Below are 21,974 nucleotides of genomic sequence, written 5' to 3'. Positions count from 1 at the left end.
CTGTGTCTGGTGCCCTGACTTATGGCCTCTGTCCGTTCTGATGCCCTGTCATAAACTTGTCATAAACGACACCATCCTTCCTTGTCTGTCTCTTCTAGCTTGAGTGGCCTCGTGCATCCCTCCCCTAAGACAGTGCCTGCATCCTAGAGAGAATATAAGGAGAACATAATTTAAGGGAAGACACAGTACATGGTTAGAACCAAGAAAAATGCGGAGTAATGGAAATATCAGTGCTGAGAAGCCTAGGGGAGGGGCAGGCAGGAAAGACTTTGTGAAACAGGTAAAAATCTTGAGTTGTGCCTTGAGGTAGCCAATACTTTCCATGGTTTATGTCTCATTTGAATTTTACAAAATCTTGTTAAAGGTTCTTTTCCTTGGAATGGAGGGGATTTTTGTGGTCCGCTGCTGGATTCCACACCAGCCGCTGTGGGGCTCTCCCACTGCCTCCTTGGTGTGCCTCTTCCTCCCGGGGCCTCATAGTGGTGTTGTTTGCCAAGCCTAGCCTTCCTTTGGCCTCCCACTCTTCTCTCCCTGGAGGCATATTTGCTCTACTCACACAGGCTCCCGTCCCACCTCACCCCCTACCATCACCGTATCCCCTCCCTTTTCCATGGCCTGTTTTTATGGCCACTTTGGTCCTGCTCAGCCACAGGCCTGACCTGCCTTTCTGGTCCCAACTCTGAAGCTGTTCTGTGAGATTCTCAGACCTCTGAGGGATACGACTATATCTGTCTTCATTGCATCCCTGTGGGCTGCCACAATACTGATGTCCAGGAGGTGTTTCATAATGTTGATGGAGTGAATTAATTCACCTTCCTGTGGAATTTTTGTGATATGCCTACTTCATTCTAGTTGTTTCTGTTAACCTTTGTTTTGGCCCTAATTCCTAATTATCTCTTTATTCATTAGCTTCTGGACATGTTTCTCTACCTCTGTGCTCTGCCTTTTTCTGGTCTTCTGTTCTTCATTCTTGATTCCTGGTATTTCCATACCCACATTTCATCATCATGCATCAGTGCTTTGACACTCTCTCGTTCTCCAAAATATGCAGAATCTAAAGACCTCATCTCAGTGAAGTTGGCCCTCCATTCCTATTTTTGCTTCTCTCCAGAAGGAAGCCTGCAGTGCACATGGCTGTGTGCCTGTCTGACCCTGCCCCTGAGTATGTCTGCACTTACATCTGCTCCCCATCCCCTCCCCACCTCGGCAGCTGTGTACACATGGCTTTCAGAGTCCGATTCGAGCCCCGTCACATTTCCAGACTCTCTTGTACTTTGCTTCATATTATCTGTTCTCCATTCTAAGCCCCCTCATCCCCATAACTTTCACTGTATATGTGTCATTCTTCTTCTGGCCATGCGACCCTGCCTTCGTGTCATTATGCCCCCAGATCATGAGTCCCCTCAACAGTAACTATGTCTGGTATATCATTTTTTTTGTCAATATCTGCATAGTACTGGTGCACAGGTATTAAGTTCTGTGGAATTGAATGAGATGTAGGAACTTGATAATGTGACAAAACAATGTCTGTAATACGTTTTATTTTTTATTCTTTTAAAGAGTCTCAGGTCATCAGTCAGTGAAGGAATTCGGGCAGTAGATGAACTAATGTGTAAACAACAGGACATAAGGAAGAAAAAGGTACCCTCCAGTAGATTTCTTATGCTGCATGCCAGTTGAAGCCCTCTCCTCTTTTCTCCACGAACTTGTCAGCACTATTCAGGTTTTTTTCAAAGCTCTCACGCATGTGCATTTTATGCATTACGTCACGATATCTACCTGAAATAAGAAGACAGAATTTCAGAGGTACCCACACAATCTCAAGATCACCCACTTTTTCCAGAACAAGAAACCGTGATAGCTGTTGTCGGTGCAGCGCTTGACAGTTAACGACTGTATAAATTGTCAGCGGCCCTGTAAAGAAAATAGGCCTATATTAGAGACTAGGGGAGAAGTGGGCTTTCCAAAGCAAACTCAGGATTCTGCCGTAGGTTTGTTGTTATTTTCTGATCCTGTGTTCTTTATGTTCTGGTGTTCACTTTAATTTTTTCGATTCCCAGTAGTTAGCATGCGGTGTTGGCTTAGTTTCAGGTGTGTGAGACAGGCAACGGCTCTGTACATCTGAGGGCTCACCCCGGGAGTGTGCCCCTTAGTGCTATCTCCAGTTTCAAGTGTCCCCGATGTCATTCATGATCATAACGATGTAGGGGCACAGCGGGCATTGGGAGTCTGGGCTTCTGACTCTCGCCTGCTGCTCTGTACTATGTTTTCTATGTGTATTATTAGCATATTTGTTAAAATCTCAGTGGGGAGAAAGCCTGTTTGAGGGACCTTCTGTTTAATTCGCCTCTGGATCTCCTCACAGCTTTTGTCCAAAGAATGCTTGTCATGCGCTTCCAGACAAAACAGTAAGCTTTATGAGAGCAGGGTGTATTTCTTGCTTTATTTTCTCGTGTCCCCCTCCTCCCCCACCCCCGTCGGAATGAATGTCTAGCTCCCAGGGGTGTTCAGTAACTATTTATTGAATGGATGACTTTGTATTTTTTTGTTCTTTAAGGATGAGAGTTTTCATAATGTCCCTCAACCTCTTTGATAATATTTGTAGTGTAAAAGGTCTTTAATGATTTGGTGCTTGGCCATATAGGTATATGCACATGTAAACTGAGAGGGTCAGTACGATCGGAAGCCAAAGTTAAAACATGAATAGAGGGCCATAAGAAAACAAATGGAGGGGCGCCGGGTGGCTCAGTTGGTTAAACGACTCTTGATTTTGGCTCAGGTCATGATCTCAGGGTCATGAGATGGAGCCCCGCATTGAGCTCTATGCTCAGCAGGATGTCTGCTCGAGATTCTCTCTCTCCCTCTGCCCCTCCCCTGCACGCGCACTTGCAGACTCTCTCTCTCTCAAATAAACAAATCTTTTTAAAAAAAATAGGAAAGAAATGCCCATAGAAAGATTCAGGATGGGGAAAAGAAGAAATAAGAGTATAGAATATGAGAAAGCAAAGTCTAGGGTTTTTTTTTCTCTATAAACTTGCAATAGAATATGGAAGTATGCTTATTCTAGAACTAAGATTTGCATTCTTGAGAATTCTGTGTTTCATAGAAATATTCAAAATATAGCATGCCCTATATATTTGAAGTTAACTTTTGGTCTTATATTTTCCTGCATTTAGCATGGGAAATAAAGATGATTAAGAGTAAAGATGGTGACGTTTTTTGTGTGCTTAATTTTTATTTTTATAGATGTGTGTGTTGAGGCTTATACAAGTTACTTGATCAGTTGAAAAGATTGAAAAAATCTTAAATTCACAAAGTTCTAAAGAAACCTCTGCACTAGAAGCAAGCAGGTAAGCATTTTTTTTTAACTAAGTAGCACATAAATTAATACTTCACATCCAGTCTAATGAGGCGGGGACGGCTTAGTTAGAATTCATTTCTAAACAAGAAGAAAATCCAGGTTTGTGGCTAGAATGTAGCTCCAGGAGAGTGGAGAGCATGAAATGGTGAAATCTATAACATGTTCCTATAAACCCTTTGGTTATAAACCACAGTTCCAACACGTCATTATGCTTGCAGTGGAAAAGTATATTTGGAACCACCTTCCCTGAGGACTAGCAAAGTCCTGTTGATCTTTAAGGCATACCTACCATTCATCCATCTCATTTTTTTTCCTAGACATGCCCAGAGTATTACCATTGATGTATTTTGCACCAGCATTATATTATTATGAAACAGTATAGGGCACATCCAGTTGAAATTTACAAACAGGAAAGAAAAAGCTTATGAAATAGGAAAAAGATGATGGCTCTCTTTGTTATACTGTGATTGTCTTGTTCCCTTCCTGGTGTGAATTTTCAATTCTCCAGGGTAGATGAGTGACTCAGAAAATGAGTAGTTAGGTCCTGTCAGCACCGTGAGACACACAGTGGTGCAGTGGGAGTAGCCCGGGCTGGTTCTGCACATACCAGCTGGGCTGCCTGCGTCAAGGTCGCCTGGTGCCCTGCGTGCCCTGCGTGCTCTGCTGTGTGAGGCGAACAGTCCCTCCCCCTGCAGGGGGAGTTAGGTTTCTAAATTTTAGGAATTAAGGTTTTAGATTTGGAAGAAAGTTGAGAGACCATATGCTCCACATGTCTCATGATGGAGATTAAGAACGGACACATCCCAAAGGAAGCGATTCTCTGGTCCTAGGTCTCTAGGTCTCTAGGACCTTCACATCAAGGCATTCAACTAAGTGGTCAGCCTCCACTGTGCTTGTGTCTCTAGCCCGTTGCACTCGTGCTTCTGCCCCGGTTTGTCCACACTTAGCAGACAGTCTGTACGCGGCCCTTCTGCAGCCCGTGTGTCTCCAGCGGCTCTGCTTTGCTGCGGCCCTTGGCAGCACCTGCAGCCCCTCCAGCCAAGTCCACGTTCAGCCCCTGGGGAGCTGGCCCTCCAGTGTTCTTCCCGTCTTTGCTGTTGCTGCTATGCTCCTCGGATAAAAACACCTCAGTGAGCTCTGTGTCTACAATCCTGTCCCTTTGCAGCACTGTCCTTGATAAACAGACATTGTGTGCTTTCTTGCTCAGAATTACCTTGGAGGACTTTTTTCTCCAGAAGAGCAGCTCTGAGCTCTGGAGTCAGGAAAGCCAGAGCAGCGTCAGCGCACGGTAAATCCTTCATGCTCTGCTAGGCCCAGAAATGCCTAGATAAGGATAAATAGGAAATGCGCATGGGATCAGTCACTAGAGGTTGGGATTAGGCTTCTGCATTGGTCGTGCCCAGCGCCTGCCTTCCCTCCACACCAGTTCTGATGCTCTGGGACGGGGCACACCGTGGCAGGTCTCCAGACATTTTTGGGTTTCCTTACAGTGTGTTTCCTCACTACCTGACTGCCCATCCTCAGATGTGGGATGCCTCATAGAGCCCAGCAGGGGCTTTGGGGCCTTTGTTTTGTTTTGTTTTGTTTTTCACTGTTCGGCTTCCTTTTGAATGGGGTTGACGCTTTCTAATGTGGGGGGCAAGAGGGAAGTGTATCCAGTCCACTTGATGGCAGATGCACTGTGAGTGATTTCTCACCAGCTCCCAGAGCACCGAGCTTGCTCTTTCTGCCATTGGGTAAATGTAAACTTGGAGTCCGCTGCTCTGAGCGATTTCCCAGGTTGCTGCTAGGCGGTCAGTTTTAGCTGATTGAGGAGACAGCAGTAGTTGGTACTGGGGAGGTACTTGGGAGGGAGAATGAGGCAGGCAGAGAAGAGGGGGATTCGCGTATGAACGGTAGGACAGGGCAAGAGAGAGGAGGGGGTTAGAGAATGGGAGAAGAAGGGAGAAGAAGGGCACGAATGGGAGAGCCAGAGGAACGTGGTGGAAACATGCAGTTGTACCCACACTGACCTAAAATAGTTCCATCCCCTTGCCTGGTCCCTGTGGCCCCGGCCAGGCTGTGTCGGTGGTTTCTATGATCTCCCCGCTCCTCACCCCTCGCACCTGGGGCCTGCTGCACAGACAGTTTGTCCTGAAAATGATGGCGTGCAGGTGCAAGTGCCTGAGCGCTGTAAGGCATGGGGGGCAGTGGGGGTGGCAGGTTTTAACTTTGGGAATTACACTTCTCTAATTGTCTCTACTAGCCCTCTCTGGACTAGAGAGATTTTGGAGAGAATTGCCACAGAATTTAACCAGTTACATTTTCATGCTGTTCAGAGCAAAGGCATGCCTCTTCTGGACAAAGTAAGACCAGTAAATGTTGGTTTCGATTTTCAATTTGCTGTTTGCGAATTTCCTGGATGATTTTGCTTTGACCTAGCATTGCCCCTGATAATTGCTACTTTACAGGATTTAGAAGCTAGCTTTGAATTTTTTTTTCAGTATCTCCTGCTTTGGACCCTTCTTCCATTATGTCACACTAGATAGATTTTGTGTAAAGACACAAGCGTAGTCTCCAAACTATGCAAGTAAAATTAATTCTGAATTTCATGTAACTTGACACATCATATGATATAGTCAGAGTTCATTTATCCAAAGACCTTGACTGGGTTTAAATGCACGTTTGTCAGATTTACTCCGTAGCTTAAGAGGCAAATAACTTTTTGTCGTTCCGTAATTGTCTAAACTTCACTTTGATGAAGCCGACTTACTTTCAAAGAAATCATACGGAGGGGACGCCTCAGTGGCTCGGTCAGTTAAGCCACTGCCTCTGGCTTAGGACATCATCCCAGGGTCCTGTGATCGAGTCCCACCTTGGGCTCCTTGCTTGGCAGGAAGCCTGCTTCTCTTTCTGCCTATGCCTCCTTATGTGCTTGTGCTCTCTCTCGACAAATAAATAAATAAAAACCTTTAAAAAAGAAAGAAAGCAATCATGGGGAGAAGAGATTCATTGTTATTCTCTAGGAAATGTTGGGATTTTAATCTTACATATATTCTGGTAGAATTAGAGGCTCGATTTATATATATAACACATATGTATATAAATTATACACATATATTTGAGCTTTTAGAAACTGTTGTGCCTGGACCTTCTTTCCTGGTCTCTCTGTTCTTGCAGTGTATAGCCCACATTACAGCCATGCTGCAGCAGTCCCTGGGAGGCCTGTTGCTAGAAGGGCTTCAGACTTCCAATGTGGACATCATACGGCACTGCCTCTGGACTTAAGCTACATTTGACAAGACACGGGATGCAGAGGCGTTAGTTGGTCAAGTACTGGTGAAACCGTACATGGATGAGGTTTGTGCCCCCATGCACCTCATTCCACAAACACAGAGCATCTAATCTGGCTTCGTTTCTTGACTGGGTGCGAGAGAGCTCAGGGCTCTTCCTTGAAGATGCTCTTAGTTCCTGCTCTTCTGGATGTAAGAAAAGGTTGGTCCCGCTTGGAGCCCATCAGCATGGCAGGAATCAGGCATGCGCTCTTTTCTCTTCCAGTGATGCCATAACTCAGGGATCATCTTAATTTAGTAGGGGTGAGGGACTTGCCTAGGAAGAAGGTACGGATCAGAACATTTTTAGGTCAATTTCTATTTCCATAAGTTATACGTTAATGAAGTTGCCGAAAAGCGTGACCCCACCAAGGTGCCCGTGCCCACTGGAGGAGCTGGAAGACAGCTCTGTGTGCAGGGAAAGTCTGTGAGGGGAGGCGTCTTCGCAGAATTGATGTGGCTTAAGTCTTGAAGACCATGGGGGAGTTTGCCAGGCTAGGAAGGTGGGAGGGAGGGAATATTCAAAGATAAAGGGCTTTGAAGGGCGAGTTAGCGGGGTAGTACCTTAAGTCCGGAACTTGGTTACCCAGTGTTCTTGACCTATAAGGATACAGTTAAATACAGGAAGTCAGTTTGTCCTGCCTCTGAGCGGCCGGAGTATGGGCTGCACCATGTGAGACCGCCAGCAATAAGCAGCTTCCAACTTAGAGAGCGTTGGTTTCATCTAGTTCAGGCTGACAGAAGTCATGAAGCCAGTCTCAGCGTTTGAGGGCTTTCTTCCAGTCACCTGCCAGTGCGAGTGCTCTTTCTGTCCAGTAAGTATAAAGCTACCCACCATGACTTCAGGATGAAAGGCTTCGAGTTTTAAAACGAGACAGTATCCCAGTGATAGAAGTGAAATTGAAGGATTAATTTCAGTAATCTTCTCAGCTTCATTAAGACTACTAAAAGTAAATGATCTGTCAGTTCTTTGTATGTATCCTATTATAGTTCATAGCTCTCTCTGTGGGGGTGAAAAAGATCACATTATTCTTTGTCACTAAATGAAAATATTTTAGTTGTTTAATTTATGCCCTTTTCATTGAACTGAATCTAATATGCTAAATTAGGGAAGTACTTTACGTTTCCGTGTCGTTAAGTATTTAAGATTGTATGATTGTCATTCACCTCCTGCAACTCAGCCTCACCAAAAAAAAATAAAATACTAAAGCAAAATACGATGTGTTTTCTTCCATCACTTTCCATCTCAGCCCTTTCCCTGTTCTGGAGACGGTAGAGGATAAGGCCAGGGTGAAGATGGTACAGAGCTGTTGTCTGCAGATACAGTATTTCGCTTTTAAGCTCAGAAGGGAAGCAGATGAGTGTGTGTGATGTTTTAGCTTCAGGCCAGTCTCTGTCCCTCAGCCTCTGTGTCCCCCAGGGTTGGAGCAGTATTCCCAAATCCCGGGACCTAGATTTTCATGCCGTTGTTACTTACCTCCTGTTTAGAAAGCATACTGAGTGGGGAGGAGGAAGGACGAAGTGCATTTGTAAGGTTTACTCGATTCTTTTCTCTGTAGTGTATAGTTCATATTCTCTTTTAGGTGCTTTAAAAACAAACAAAAACACAAACAAACAAACAAACAAATAAATAAAAATAAAACGCTCTTCCTTCTGCTAGGTGATTGTAGAGCAGATCGTTGAGTCTCATCCGGACGGCCTGAAGATCATGTATGCTAATAAGCTCCTGGAGTTCGTTCCTCACCACTGCCGCTTTCTTCGAGAGGTCACAGGAGGAGCCATCTCAAGGTGATGTAAACTGCTGTGTATGCACCTGAGCTCAGTTTAGTGACCACCTGTCACCTCCTCATGTGCCGCTGATCCCTGGTGTCCTGTCGGACCCGGGAACGTGGGAATGTGTGCTCTTCCCTATTTGTTACCAGTGCTGTGAGGCAGGTGTCGCTTGCCTGGGTTTACAGGGAAGGGAATGAAGAGTGGGGACGAATCTCAACTGTGACATTTGTGTGACTCCAGAGCCTCTGCTTTTCTCTTGTCTATACTTTCTCCTTAACCAGGTTCAAAATCAGAATTGGTTTCCTTCCATTATTGTGATGTCATCATTGGTCTAGAAATACCAATTCATTTTAATTCAACACATTTTATACTGATGGCAATTAAAGTCATGTTCGGTTTTCCCTCCCTCTCTTATTTCATTTCCATGGATTTCCAGTTCTGCTTTATGAATATCCCATTACCTTCCACCATCTCCGTCATCTCAGTCCAGACCTTTGTCGCCTTTTGTTCGAGGGTAGCAGGCTCTCCCCACCTGGTCTCCCAGCTCCACCTGTCCCTCTTCATTGCAGCCCTCAGCTGTCCCACCTGCCAGAGCTCTGCAGCCTTCCTGAGTCGCTTGTGGCTTCTCATCGCCCACAGGGGAGCATCCAGTCTTCCTGCGCAACCTGTAACCCTTGGTGCTTGAGTCCTAGTGGTTCTCCGCTGTAGAACTTTTTACTGTGGAACTTTACCCCATACCACTATGGTTCCTGGCCAGACAGGAGTGCTTGACCTTCCCTAACACACCTGGTACAGAAGATCCCTGACTTCACCTTGGTTCAGTTTATGGTTTTTTGACTTTTTATAATAGTGCAGAAGTGATATGCATTTAGTTTGGATCTTTTCCCAGGCTGGCGATCTACAGTAGGGTCCTCTTTTTTAATGCTTGGCAGGGGCAGCGAGCACAGCCCCCAGGCAAACCACGTGATCACGAGGGTCAGCAACCAACACACTTGAACCGTCCTGTTCTGGCTTTCAGTGCACTGTTCAGTAAGTTACAAGAGATACCAGACATTTTATTGTGAAATAGGCTTTGTGTTAGAGGATTTTGCCCAATTGTGCAATACTGTAAGTTTCTCAACACATTTAAGTTAGGCGGGGCTAAGCTCTGATGTTCAGTCGCTTAGGTGTTTTCCATGCATTTTCAACTAAAGAGATTTCCAGCTGAACAATGGGTTTATTAGAAGCCGAGGCCGTCATAAGCTGAGGAACATCTGTCTATACTGTGCGCCTCTGTGTTTTCCTTCATTGCTTCCTGTCTCATATCCCTTTGTCTTTCTGTTGATCTGTCACTCCACATGAAGCTCCAGTCAAATACAACTTCTTTTTTTTTAGGTTATTTATTTATTTACTTATTAGAGAAAGCATAAGCAGAGGGGGAGGCAAAGAGTGAAGCAGGCTCCTCACTGAGCAGGGAGCCCAATGTGGGACTCGATCCCAGGACCCTGAGATCATGAACTGAGCCACCCAAGCGCCCCCAGGCTATGGTTATTTCAAGAAAAAGTCCTATTTGTGAATTCTTCATCTAGTGAAGATGAATTAAAATCAGAAAGTCAACTCTGCCACCTTTAAAAACCCAGGAACAAAAAAAAATTCCACGACCAGGTATAACCCTATCCACAATAAATCACTTTCAATCCAGTCCTGAAAACTAATACAGAGTAGGAAGAAAGCATTACAGAAAAATTTTGTTTCCATTAATCAAGCTGGAAAATAACGGGCCTTACACGAATGCCCTTAAGGAAGACAGTTCTTATAGTTTTATGTTGATGGAAACTAACATTACATTCGAAATGCATGTTAAAACCATGACTGTAGACTAACTACCACTTTCAGTCATCAGAAGATGAAAAATGGTCAAGAGTCACCCAAACTGAATCCTGGTTCCTCCTGGAAAATGTGTTCCTAAATATTTTCCTCTTGAACTACTGTGCTCTTTCTGTATCTTACACAGCAGACACTGCGATGCACAAACACATCCAGAAGGCCTTTGAGGGCTGACAGCCTGCTGGAACAATGAGGAATTCACCCGGGTTTCTGCCTTTCTGCCGGGCCCAGAAAGTTTTGTGTAACCCAGGTGACATGTCATGAGAATACAAGTGTGCCTCACACCGTACTATCACCTCCTCAGGGTAGACACCAAAATCCATGTTCGTATATGAAAATCCAAGATGTGTACAGAAATCAAGAGTGATTCTATCATCTTGAAAGAAAAACACACTGTTGCATTGCCACATGCCTCGTTTCTCCTCAAGTGACTGCAGGAAGTAGGGATTGCAGTCTGAAGTCTCAGAAAGAAAAATTAGAGTAAGGGCAACACCTGAAGTTTATTCCTGAAAATACTTGGAGAACGACTGTGACCAATAAACCAGGGCTTAGTTCATGAGACTATGTCAATGAGTTTATACCATCCCATGTCCTGGTCAAACCCTCATGTCTGGGAGATGGAGGGACATCTTCATCTTCCAGAGCTACTATTAGGGAAAAAGGTGGAGACAATACTGACTGAGTCCCTCCTTCAGCAGGAGAGCCAAAAACACCTTGCCCCTCCATAATCCCAAATGAAAATAAACATCTTGGGGCGCCTGGGTGGGTTAAGCTTCTGCCTTTGGCTGGGATCGAGCCCCACGTCGGGCTCTTTGCTCAGCGGGGAGCCCACTTCCCTCCTGCTCTCTGCCTGCCTCTCTGCCTACTTGTGATCTCTGTCTGTCAAATAAATAAAATAAATAAAATCTTTAAAAAGGAAAGAAAAGAAACATCTCATTTTACTAGTGTACAGCAGTGACTATGCAGAAGAAATTATTATTATATTATTATTAGATGATATTATTATTATTATTATTATTGTACCATATTGTTAACCTTTTGAATTCGGACACCTAAAATTTTTAATAAAATATGAAGGCCCTCAAAAACATTAACACTGCTGAAAGGGGAGGCGAAGGCCAGGTTCTTAGGAGGCCCTGCACCAAAGTCATCGTCCCGTTTCCTCACTGTGATGAGGAAGCATGAGTACATTGGCAAATTTGAAATTATTGATGACCACAGTGCTGGGAAAACTGCTGTGAACCTCACGGGCAAGTTAAACAAGTGTGGCATGACCAGCCCTAGACTTGTATAACTGAAAGATCTAGAAAAGTGGCAGAATATTTCCATCCCCTCAGTTTGGTTTCACTGCATGGAAAAATTCTTCTGGCATCATGCACCATGAAGAAGGAAGAATCCAGGCAGGAGGAAAAATCCTGGGATTCCTTTTTCCTAGAAATATAATATACATGGCACGTGAAATTCCTCAATGGGAAAAAAAAAAGGAAAATAAATTACAGTCAACTAATGTTTGACAAGGGTGCCAAACAATTCAATGGGGGTAAGAACAGTATTTTACTCCCAAGCAGCCACATGCAAATAATGAAACAGGAGTCCTGCCTCACACCATACAGAGAAAATAACCCAAAATGCATCAAAGACATAAATGTAAGCATTAAAATGATAAAGTTCGGGATGCCTGGGTAGCTCAGTTGGTTGGACGGCTGCCTTCTGCTCAGGTCATGATCCCGGAGTTCCCGGATCGAGTCCTGCATCAGGCTCCAAGCTCCACAGGGAGTCTGCTTCTCCCTCTGACCTTCTCCTCGCTCATGCTCTCTCTCATTGTCTCTTTCTCAAATAAATAAAATCTTTTAAAAAATAAAAATAAAGTAAAATGATAAAGTTTTCAGAAGAAAACACAAAGGTAAATGTTAGTGGTCTTGAATCTAACAACGGCTCCTCAGCCAAACACCAAAGTCAAGCTACTTAAAAAAAATAATAAACAAATAAATGGGACTCAACCAAAATATCCCAGTTTTGTGCTTCCAAGGACCCCATTGACAAAGTCAAAAGACAAGCCACTAAATGGGAGAAAATATTTGCAGGTCATATATAAGAAACATGCCTTCAGACTGTGTGAAGAATTCTTACAACTCAAATAAAAAGACAACCAAGTTAAGAAATGAGCAAAGAGGGGCGCCTGGGTGGCTCAGCGGGTTAAGCTGCTGCCTTCGGCTCAGGTCATGAACTCGGAGTCCTGGGATGGATCCCCGTATCAGGCTCTCTGCTCAGCAGGGAGCCTGCTTCTTTCTCTCTGCCTGCATCTCTGCCTGCTTGTGATCTCTCTCAATAAATCTCTCTCAAATAAATAAATAAAATCTTTTTAAAAAAATGAGCAAAGAACTTGAATATACATTTCTCCAATATTCAAATGTATACATTAATATATAAATGTATATATAAATATATTTTACATTATCATATATTTATATAAACATATTTATGTAAATATATTAACATTCTTAAATATGAATTGAAATATAAATAAAATATGAAATATATATATTTAAAGCTACATATAAGGTATATATAAAATATATGGGACAATAAGCACGTGAAAATATGCTCAACATCACTAATCATTCGGGAAATGCAAATCAAAACCATGGTGAGATACCACCTCCCACCCTCGTGGATGGCTACTATCAAAAAACCCAAAAGCAGGTGTTGGAAGGATGTGAAGAGCTGGAACCTGTAAATTGCTGGTGGGCTTGGAAAATAGCGCAGCCACATTAGAAATGGTTTAGTAGCTCCTCAAAATGCAGAACACAGAGTTGCCATATGACACACCAATACCACTCCTGTGTATAGAGCCAAGAAAAAAACTATGCCCACACAAAAACTTGTGCATGAAGGTTTAGGGTTTATTCGTAATAGCGAAAAGGTGAGAACAACCCAGATGTTCATCAACTGATGAAGAGATAACTAAAATGTGATCCATCCAGCCAGTGGAATATTATTCAGCCTTGAAAAGAATAGAATTTTGATATGTGCCACGACACAGAGGAGCCTTGAAAACATTCTGCTGATTGAGAGAAGTCAGTCACAGAAGACCACATATTGCATAATTTGATTTATATGGAATTTCCAGAATAGCTAAATCTACAGAGACCGAAAGTAGATTAGCAGTTGCCTAAGACTGGTGGTGATGGCTAAAGTTTTCTTTTGAGGATGATGAAAATGTGTAGGTAGTTCAGTATAGTATAGTTAACTATAGTGAAAGCCATTAAATTGTCCACATTAGATGGTGAATGGTATGGCCTGTGAATTATAACTCAATTAAGCTGTCATCGAAAAATGCAAAGAACTTCTATATTTATCAAGTAGAAAAAGAATGAACTTGATTAAAAACATCAAAAATTGGGGAAATAAAAACAAACAAAATAAGATGGAAGGAATAAAATCACGACTGTTTATCATTAATTTAAATGTGTACAGACGGACTTTTTCTATTAAAGCACCTATCAGGGGGTTACAGATCCACGCTGTTCAAGAAACATACTTAAAATGCAAAAGGGATTGAGAATGTATCAGGTGAGGAGATAACATGCAAAAGAGAAAGCCGGAATGGCAAAATTCATCGCAGACAAGTTGGGTCTAAAGCTATAGGTACTAAGATGAAGAGGAACATTTTTAAAGGCAGAGTTTGGAAAGAAGATGTAAAAGGTATAAGCAGGTATACATCTAACAACATAATACCTAAAGACTCTAAAAATGCAATAACAAGGTAAAATTTTAGCTTTTCAAATGGTAGTATCTACTAGAAGGAGGGAAAAACAAGGACACACAGAAAATAGACATCCTGGGGCGCCTGGGTGGCTCAGTGGGTTAAAGCCTCTGCCTTCGGCTCAGGTCATGATCCCAGGGTCCTAGGATTGAGCCCCACATCAGGCTCTCTGCTCCGCGGGGAGCCTGCTTCCTCTTCTCTCTCACTCTCTGCCTGCCTCTCTGCCTACTTGTGATCTCTGTCTGTCAAGTAAATAAATAAAATCTTTAAAAAAAAAAGAAAATAGACATCCTTATTTCCCTCGGAAAACATTTCTTTCTTACACATAAGGAAAGCCATATTTGTAAAGATTAATTGCATACTAGGCAACAAAGGAAACCTTTACAAGCCTTCCAAATTAAAGATTTAAAGAACAGTTCTTTGATCACAATCCAGTAGAATCAGAATTAGATAACCTGGTAACAAAAAATTGAAACTACACACAAGTTAAGAAATACAGTCTTCAGTCAAAGAAGAAATCATAAGACAACTGAAGAAAATCTTGAAATCAATGAAAAGGAGACTATTTCATACCAAAACTTACAGAAGACACCAGAAGTTATACTCTAAGGAGACTTTAGTGTCAAATATCTTCAATTTCAAACATTTTCTTGAATAAAAGAAACTACTCAGTTAAACCCATCAGAAAAGGGCAGCTCAATCAAAAGAAAGGAAGTAGTTATAATAAAGATAAATTTTTAAACTAATAAAAAATGTGAGGGGCAAATAAACTCAAAGTTGTTTTTATGAAAGACTAATGAAATTAAAAAAAAACTTCACATGCCCTATTAAGGATAAGAGAGGGGGAAGATGGGGTGTGGGAGGAGGTGGGGAGAGAGGGAAGGGGGATGGGGAAAGGGGGGTTTCAGGGAGGAGGGGACAGAGAGAGAGAGAGAGTTGCAAAACAGATAAGGGTTGGGAACAGAGATATAAAAGCAAATGCATAATATAAAAGAATCACTAAACTGCAAGGCACTTTATACTAATCAATTTGATAACCTAGAAGAAACGATGATTTCCTAGGAAAACAAAATCATCCAAATGATTCAAGAATGGAAAATTCAGAAAATGAGTTCCAAGATCAGACGAGTTTGCAGCTGGATAACTGTCATTCTACTGTTAAATGGCAACAGGCAATTAAACAATAATAAGTCAATTCACTTGATGAAGCTGAGCACAATTTTAATACCCAAACCTGAGAGGGAGGAACGGGGAAGCTATTAACAAATCTGGCTTAGGACAGATTAGTTAACAGAAACTGAACTAATGTTAGCAAATAACAGAAGTCAGGCATCTATCAAAGGACTATATCCTGAGACCAACTTGGATTCATTCCAGGAAAATAAAGGGAGCTCAAGACCAGAAAATCAATAAGATTTACCTCATCACTAAATTAACTGTGAAAAAACTCTTAAGACCATAGCAATAAATGCATTTGATAAAAAAAATAAAGGCACCTGATAAAAGGTGAGAGGCCATTCTTTATAAAAATGAAGGTAAAAACAGAAGGACGTTATGCAGGAGGGATTATTAACTGGGAAGCACTAGATCAAGAGGTAGATAAAATAAGCCCATATTTGTTAAACAGTGACAGAGCCCCATGCGTGCGTGGATAGAGGCGAATGAGCTCATGGATGAGCACCAGGCTGTCAACAGGTACTATAGGGATGAAGGCAGCGGTGAGGAGAGGAGAGTCTTAACAACAGGGAAGAAGGTAAAAGGAGGATTGCAGTTAAAAATTGTGCATGATACAAACACATGCAAATAAGACTGGATATTTTCCCATATATAGTTTTTTAAAACCCTGCACACATTACTGGAACTACCAACTCTTGCTTTCAGCTCCGCAGCCCTCACGTGCTTTTCCAGTACCAGGATGCAGGGGTAGATCCTCCGTTGGTGAAATCCTATGTCATTGTACTCCTAAAGGTACAGGTGAAACAGTGCAGGGGCTGCAGGTTGGAAATCAGGCATCCCTGCGCCCACCCCAGCTCCCTGCTCGCCCAGCCCCCACTCTGAAGCAGCGGGCACTTGGAGCTGTTAAGAAGCAGGGTACTGAGCAGTTCTCTGGTTTCCCCTGGAGCCATCTGCATCCATCATATTTCCCACAGCTCTCCCCGAGTGTTGGTGCTGGCTCCCCCCGAGTGTTCCCTTAGCTCCTAGCACACCCTTCTTATGAGAGCACCTAGTACTCCCCGTCACAGTGCTCTGTCTGTCACATGCATCCATTGATCGACTTTGTGCTGGTTGAGGGTTGGAGCCCCCTCCTGTTAACTTCTCAAGTCCGTTTCTAATGCAGCAGCACCTGGCACTTAAGCACCCTGTCAGTACCTGCCAAATGAATGAAATGTACTCAAAACATAGTATGAAGTCTGCGTTTTGAAACTCCTTTTTGGAGACGTTTGCTATCATTTTCCCAGGCAATTTAAAAAATTTCCAGCCTTGCTGCCAATAACCTGAAGGGGTAAATGAATGCCGGCGTGCCCCATGGGACATGTCACTCTGGATGGTCCTTCGGCAGCAGGGACTTTGATAGCGCTCTTCCAAACCTAGCAGGTGGAATGGGTACGTGGCTGAGTGCCTCCCGGGTCTGACCTGTGTGACGCCACCCACCCGGTGCCTGCAGCTGCCCTCTGGAAGGTGTTGCTTTTGCGGCAGAGCCAGAGGGCACCAAGCGTGTGTCTGTCTCCAAAGTCCTGGGCACCACATCACAATGCCTTCTTGAGAAGCAGAATCAAGGACAGTTGCTGATCTTCATTTCTTCCCACCAAAGGTAGCTCATACACCATCTTTGGAAGTTGGAGCCAGAGGGTGCCTGGGTGGCTCAGTCGGTTAAGTGTCTGCCTTCAGCTCAGGTCATGATCCCAGGGTCCTGGCATCGAGTCCCAAACATTTGCCTCCTTGCTCAGCGGCGAGCCTGCTTCTCCTTCTCCCTCTGCCATTCCCCCCACTTGTGCTTTCTGGCTCTCTGTGTGTCAAATAAGTGAATAAAATCTTTTTAAAAAGTTTGGGCCATACTCTTTAGCCATTCTACTTTCTCTGGGGTAATTTGCCACCTCCCTGAATTTACCTGCATCTTTCCCAAAATCTACTTATCTTCCAGCCTTCTTGACCATAATGAGTCTATACATTTTCAATAGACAGTGTGAACTTACATTAGACCATCTCTAATCTCCAATTAGGTTCTGTTCCGGGATCCCACTGGAATTCTACGTGCCTGTCCCCTAAGATCCCATAAATTGTGGTCCAATTTCCCTGCCAGCCAAGGAAAGCACATGGGAAATCTTGCTGAAGTATGAGTAAGAGCCAACGAAAGGGAACATATTTATCTGCCTCGAATGCTGGGACCTGAGGAAAGCAAGTTTCATTACAGACAAATCAGGAAGGAGGTGCAGATTGCTTTTTATGTCACTCTGGAGTGGAGGTCTGCCATTGATCATTAAGGCCATTTCCTGCAATGCACTCACCAAAGTGATACTCACTTCGGAGTGGACAAAGCTTAGGAAATGGCCAAGGGGAGCTCTGCTTACATTTTACACTCTCAGCATTTATTTGTATTAATTTCTTTATAGGGCATTATAGAGACATGAGACCACATTGAAAAAGCAAAGCTTGTCATCCTGTGGCCTTGGGTCAAGAATAGAGATAGTGCTGCTCATGTCAGTTTCAATCTCCAGTGGCCAAGGGTTTGATCTGATGCTCTTTCAAGTTTTCCCCATAGCCTTTCTCAAGCTCAATGGCCAATAATCCCACAGGAGGAGATTTTAGCGCCCTCTCAAACTTCTGTTTTGCTATCTCTCCCCAGCCTGCTTCCTCTGCAAAAGTCACCTCTTTGCCTGTGCATCTACCACCTCTTAGAGCTTTTGGAATCAGCCACGAATTGCAGTGCTGATTCCTTCCATGACCCCATATTGTTTACAGGAAAACTCTTCTTCGTTATGCCTTGCCAGTCAGAGTGACGGTTTCATCCACAACCTGGACCAGGTTCGGGAATGTTCTACACATAAATGTGAGCAAATGTCTTCTGTATTGAGAGACATGTACATTCTGTAAATGGACTCTATTGAAAAACCAATACATAGGGTACACTTATGTCTTGACCCAGCTGGAAGGAGGCACTTTACTTCCATCTTTCAGAAAATTGGTGTAACACATTGATTTTCATAACAAAGAAAGCAGTTTTGTGTCCTCTACCAAAAGACTGTCATAGTAAGCAATAAATTGCCTCTTTGGAGTGAACAAATTAATAAGATATTTTCTAAATTTCAAAATAACAAAGACAGAACGATGTCTGTAATGCTAAGTGCATCCCCTTAGTTGCAGGACATTGTGTCATGGACCACCTGAGCAATGACACATGGCGGCCGGTAGTCTGATTCACCTGGCAACCTGTTAAAAGAAAGTCTTGCACATGACAAGCTTTCAATAAGACACTGACAAGATGGCCAGGAAGCCAGCCTTAGCTGGCTTTTTCAGGTGTCCAGACATCTAGTCAACCTACCTCACCAACTCATCACCATGCTTACTGGAGTAAACCCAATTTCTTCCTTCCCCCCTGGAGATGGGAGAAGAGCCACTCACACGTTTGTATGGAATTCTCATTCCCCCTCGCTCTTTCCCCACATGGCGCTGTCTGCAAAATAAATAAACAAATCTATATGTCACCGGAAGTTCCTGGGTCAAATTACACAACTCGGACAATTTTGGGTCACTACAGCCTTTTGTTTTTCTCTCCACCTTAAGCCTTCTGGGTGACCAACAGCTATCTAAAACTCATGTTGCTGCCATATGCTGTTGTTCTGCTTCATCTTCCCAGTAAAGTTCAGTATTTTTCCCTAAAGTTTGGTTTATCAGTATCACCAGCGTCTATATCCAGCTAGGGTCATGATCCCAGGTCCTGGGATCAAGTCCCACTCTAGACTTCCTGCTCTGCGGGAAGCCTGCTTCTGCCTCTGCCTCCCATCTCTTATGAATAAAAAAAGAAAATCTTTTAAATAATTTAAAAAAAACATTTCTATCTTCCCACTTTTAAAGCTTAATTCTAGGAATTATTGCTATAATTCCAAGTGTCCTATCTCTTTCTTAAAAAGTCTTCTCCAGGGCACCTGGGTGTCTCAGTTGATTAAATGTCTGACTCAAAATTTCGGCTCAAGTCATGATCTCAGGGTCATGGGATTGAGCCCTAGTGAGGCCTCTGTGCTCAATAGGGAGTCTGCTTCTCTCCTTTTCCCTTTGCCCCACCCCCCTACTCACATGTGCACACACATGCTGTCTCTCTCTCTCTCAATAAATAAATAAACAAATCTTTAAAAAGTCTTCTCCAAAGGGAGTTTGAGAAATAGTCCAGTAAGGGGCTGGAAGAAAATATTATAGGTTTTATTCATATTTCATGTCATCCACTTAACTGTTTAGCTTTTGCATGTCATTTATAATGTGCATAATAATTTAGAGTAGTAGAGTCTATAATTTATCAAAAATTTGCTTAAATTGGTGGTATGTACGCAAATATTTTTGTATGTATGTATGTATGTATGTATGTATTTACGTATTTATTTATTTTTGTGAAAGAGAGGTGCACAGTAATAAAAGGAGATCACTGCTCCAGGGACCCAGATATTTCCCCAAGTCCTGTTTCCTTCCATTCCCTCTGGGCTTCATTAGACCCCCTTAACACCAATCTTGTCCCTAAAACACGCCCTCTGCAGCACCAAGTTCAAATGCTTAACTCGGGCCATCACTGCAGGCTGTACCGGGATGACCTTAGGGAAAAGGGTGGTGGGTCTCACGGGTTAGCTGTGTCACCTCCATGAACAGTCCTTTGTTCTGAACAGCTAGTGCAGCCCACGTTTGCAATCACAGGCTCTGGCACCAGAGTGGGCGTAGATCCCAGCTGGCCCCTCAGTAGCAATATGGCTTTGGGAAAGTTGTGTCATTTCTGGCCCAGACTTAAGGCTCATCCATAACGTGGAGGAGAAGACAGTGTGACCCTCAGTGGGCTGTTGAAAGGATCACGAGATGGTTCGACTCAGATGCTCCGAGGTACCCAGCACACAGTAGGCCCACAGTAGAACAAAAAGTTGTTCTATTGATCTTATAGTTACTATTACTCATACTAACAAAACTGATCATTTGAGATGATTTTCAAGCGAAGTGTCTTTGCCTGGATTTCTAAGATTAACCTACTTCAAAATGAATTCTGCTCTACTGTGAAAAACGAGCTAACCAGCAGGTTTCTTCTGTGTCTTTTCTGAACTTTTTAGGATCCTCTCTAGAGAAAGGTTCTAAAGGAAGGCAAAGTGCAGAAATACTCTTGCTTCAAAGGATGTGTAGGAAATGATTAATTTTGCCAAAAAACAGTGCCTTGAACGTAAAAGATGTTTGACGAAGCTCACTGTACACAGTGTATCCCTCCAGGATTCATAAGTTGAAAACTCAATGTCCAAAGGGACATAACTAGGAGATGGGGTCCTTGGGAGATGTTTAGGTCATGAGGGTGGAGTCCTCATGGGCGAGATTAGTGTCTCCATAAGAGAGACCCCACAGAGATCCCTTGCCTCCTGCACCTTGGAGGTTATAGGGAGAAGATGGTCATCTGTGACACAGGAACTGGGCACTTGAACAGACACGGAATCTTCCAGGGTCTTGATCATAGACTTCCCAGCTTCCAGAACTGAGAGAAATAAGTATGTCTTTAAAGCACCTAGTTTATGGTGCTCTTGTTACATCAGCTCAAACTAAGTTAAAGCTTGCCTCTTATACTGAAAAATAACACAAATGTTAACAACAATTAAAAAAAGGAACAATGTGGCCAATGACATGTAATGAACATCATCTCTCCTCTACAGAGCAAAGAGCTTAATTAGTTTCGGGCAACTCAGTAGAGTATGATTAAACCAAAGAGCAGCAAGATGTCTAAATGCTCAAGTCCTCTGCCTCCTACTTTTCTGTCAAAACAAAAGAAAAGCCCTAGGCTGGTTTTGGTTGCCACCAAGCACAAAATAGCCAAATTCCAAATTAGAAAGCTCTGGGGTTTAATTGTGGATGTATGGAATTACATAGAAGCTCTCTTTGATCATTCCAAAGGATGTTTCCCTCAAAGGTTACAAATACATCTCAGCCTACCAACCATCTCAGGCCTACCACAAAAATTATATATATATATATACACTTTTAGCATTTTAAAATGTGTCTAAATTTCAGTTTCGGATCCAGTTTTGACTATTGTTATGGGCTTAGTTGGATGCCCCCAGATTCCTACATTGACGTCCTAAGACCCAGCATCTCAGAATGTGGCAGTATTCAGAGACAGGATTTTTAAAGAGGTGATAAAGGGAAAACGAGCTCACTGGGGGTGGGCATCAAGCCAACAGGAGTGATGTGCTTACATGAAGAAGAGATTAGGACACAGACAGTACAGACTGAAGGACAATCGTTTGAAGACAGAGTGGAGAACACAGCTATCTGTAAGCCAAGGAGAGACGTTTGAAGAATCAAACCCTACTGCCACCTTGATCTTAGACTTCCAGCACCCAGAACCATGAGAAAATAAATTGCATGTTGCCTAAGCCACCCGGCTGTTGATATTTTGTTTACGACAGCCCATGACTCAGAAATTTGAGGACCTCCCCCCCAGACTTTATCCTGAAGTTCTGTTTCAGCTTCAGGGGCTTGTGTAATACTACTGTATCAAGGAGGGAGGCTCCTGCCATTCCCTGCACTGGGTCATTGAGACACTGCACAGCTGTCCCCAGGGCTGGCTACATAATTTACAAGCCCCATGCAAAATGAAGATATAGGGCCCTTTGGGCAAAAACAGGGAGGAAGTGTTTGTTAAAGGTACTAAAATAGAAAGCTCATT

At 43.2% G+C, this 21,974-nt stretch overlaps 1 protein-coding gene across 5 annotated transcripts in view; it reads left to right on the top strand.

The window, feature by feature from the left end:
• LOC309857056 (conserved oligomeric Golgi complex subunit 2-like) overlaps positions 1-21,974 on the top strand; it is a gene marked incomplete at its 5' end in the record, with an annotated part of 269,912 nt that overhangs the window by 24,815 nt on the left and 223,123 nt on the right. The window contains 6 exons of one of the 5 annotated variants that reach the window (XR_014307457.1): positions 1,561-1,641; positions 3,247-3,350; positions 5,607-5,715; positions 6,521-6,700; positions 8,333-8,460; positions 10,439-10,577. The exons of 3 other annotated variants lie outside the window; for them this stretch is intronic. Of the gene's footprint in view, positions 1-1,560; positions 1,642-3,246; positions 3,351-5,606; positions 5,716-6,520; positions 6,836-8,332; positions 8,461-10,438; positions 10,578-21,974 lie in introns of those variants that run through there. One more of the 5 variants, XR_014307458.1, reaches the window with a different exon arrangement.

The sequence above is a fragment of the Mustela nivalis genome (genome assembly GCF_964662115.1).
Source record: "Mustela nivalis genome assembly, contig: HAP1_SCAFFOLD_292, whole genome shotgun sequence".
NCBI lineage: Eukaryota > Metazoa > Chordata > Mammalia > Carnivora > Mustelidae > Mustela > Mustela nivalis.
Note: the sequence above shows the minus strand (reverse complement) of the source record. Positions and strands in the feature narration are given on the sequence as shown.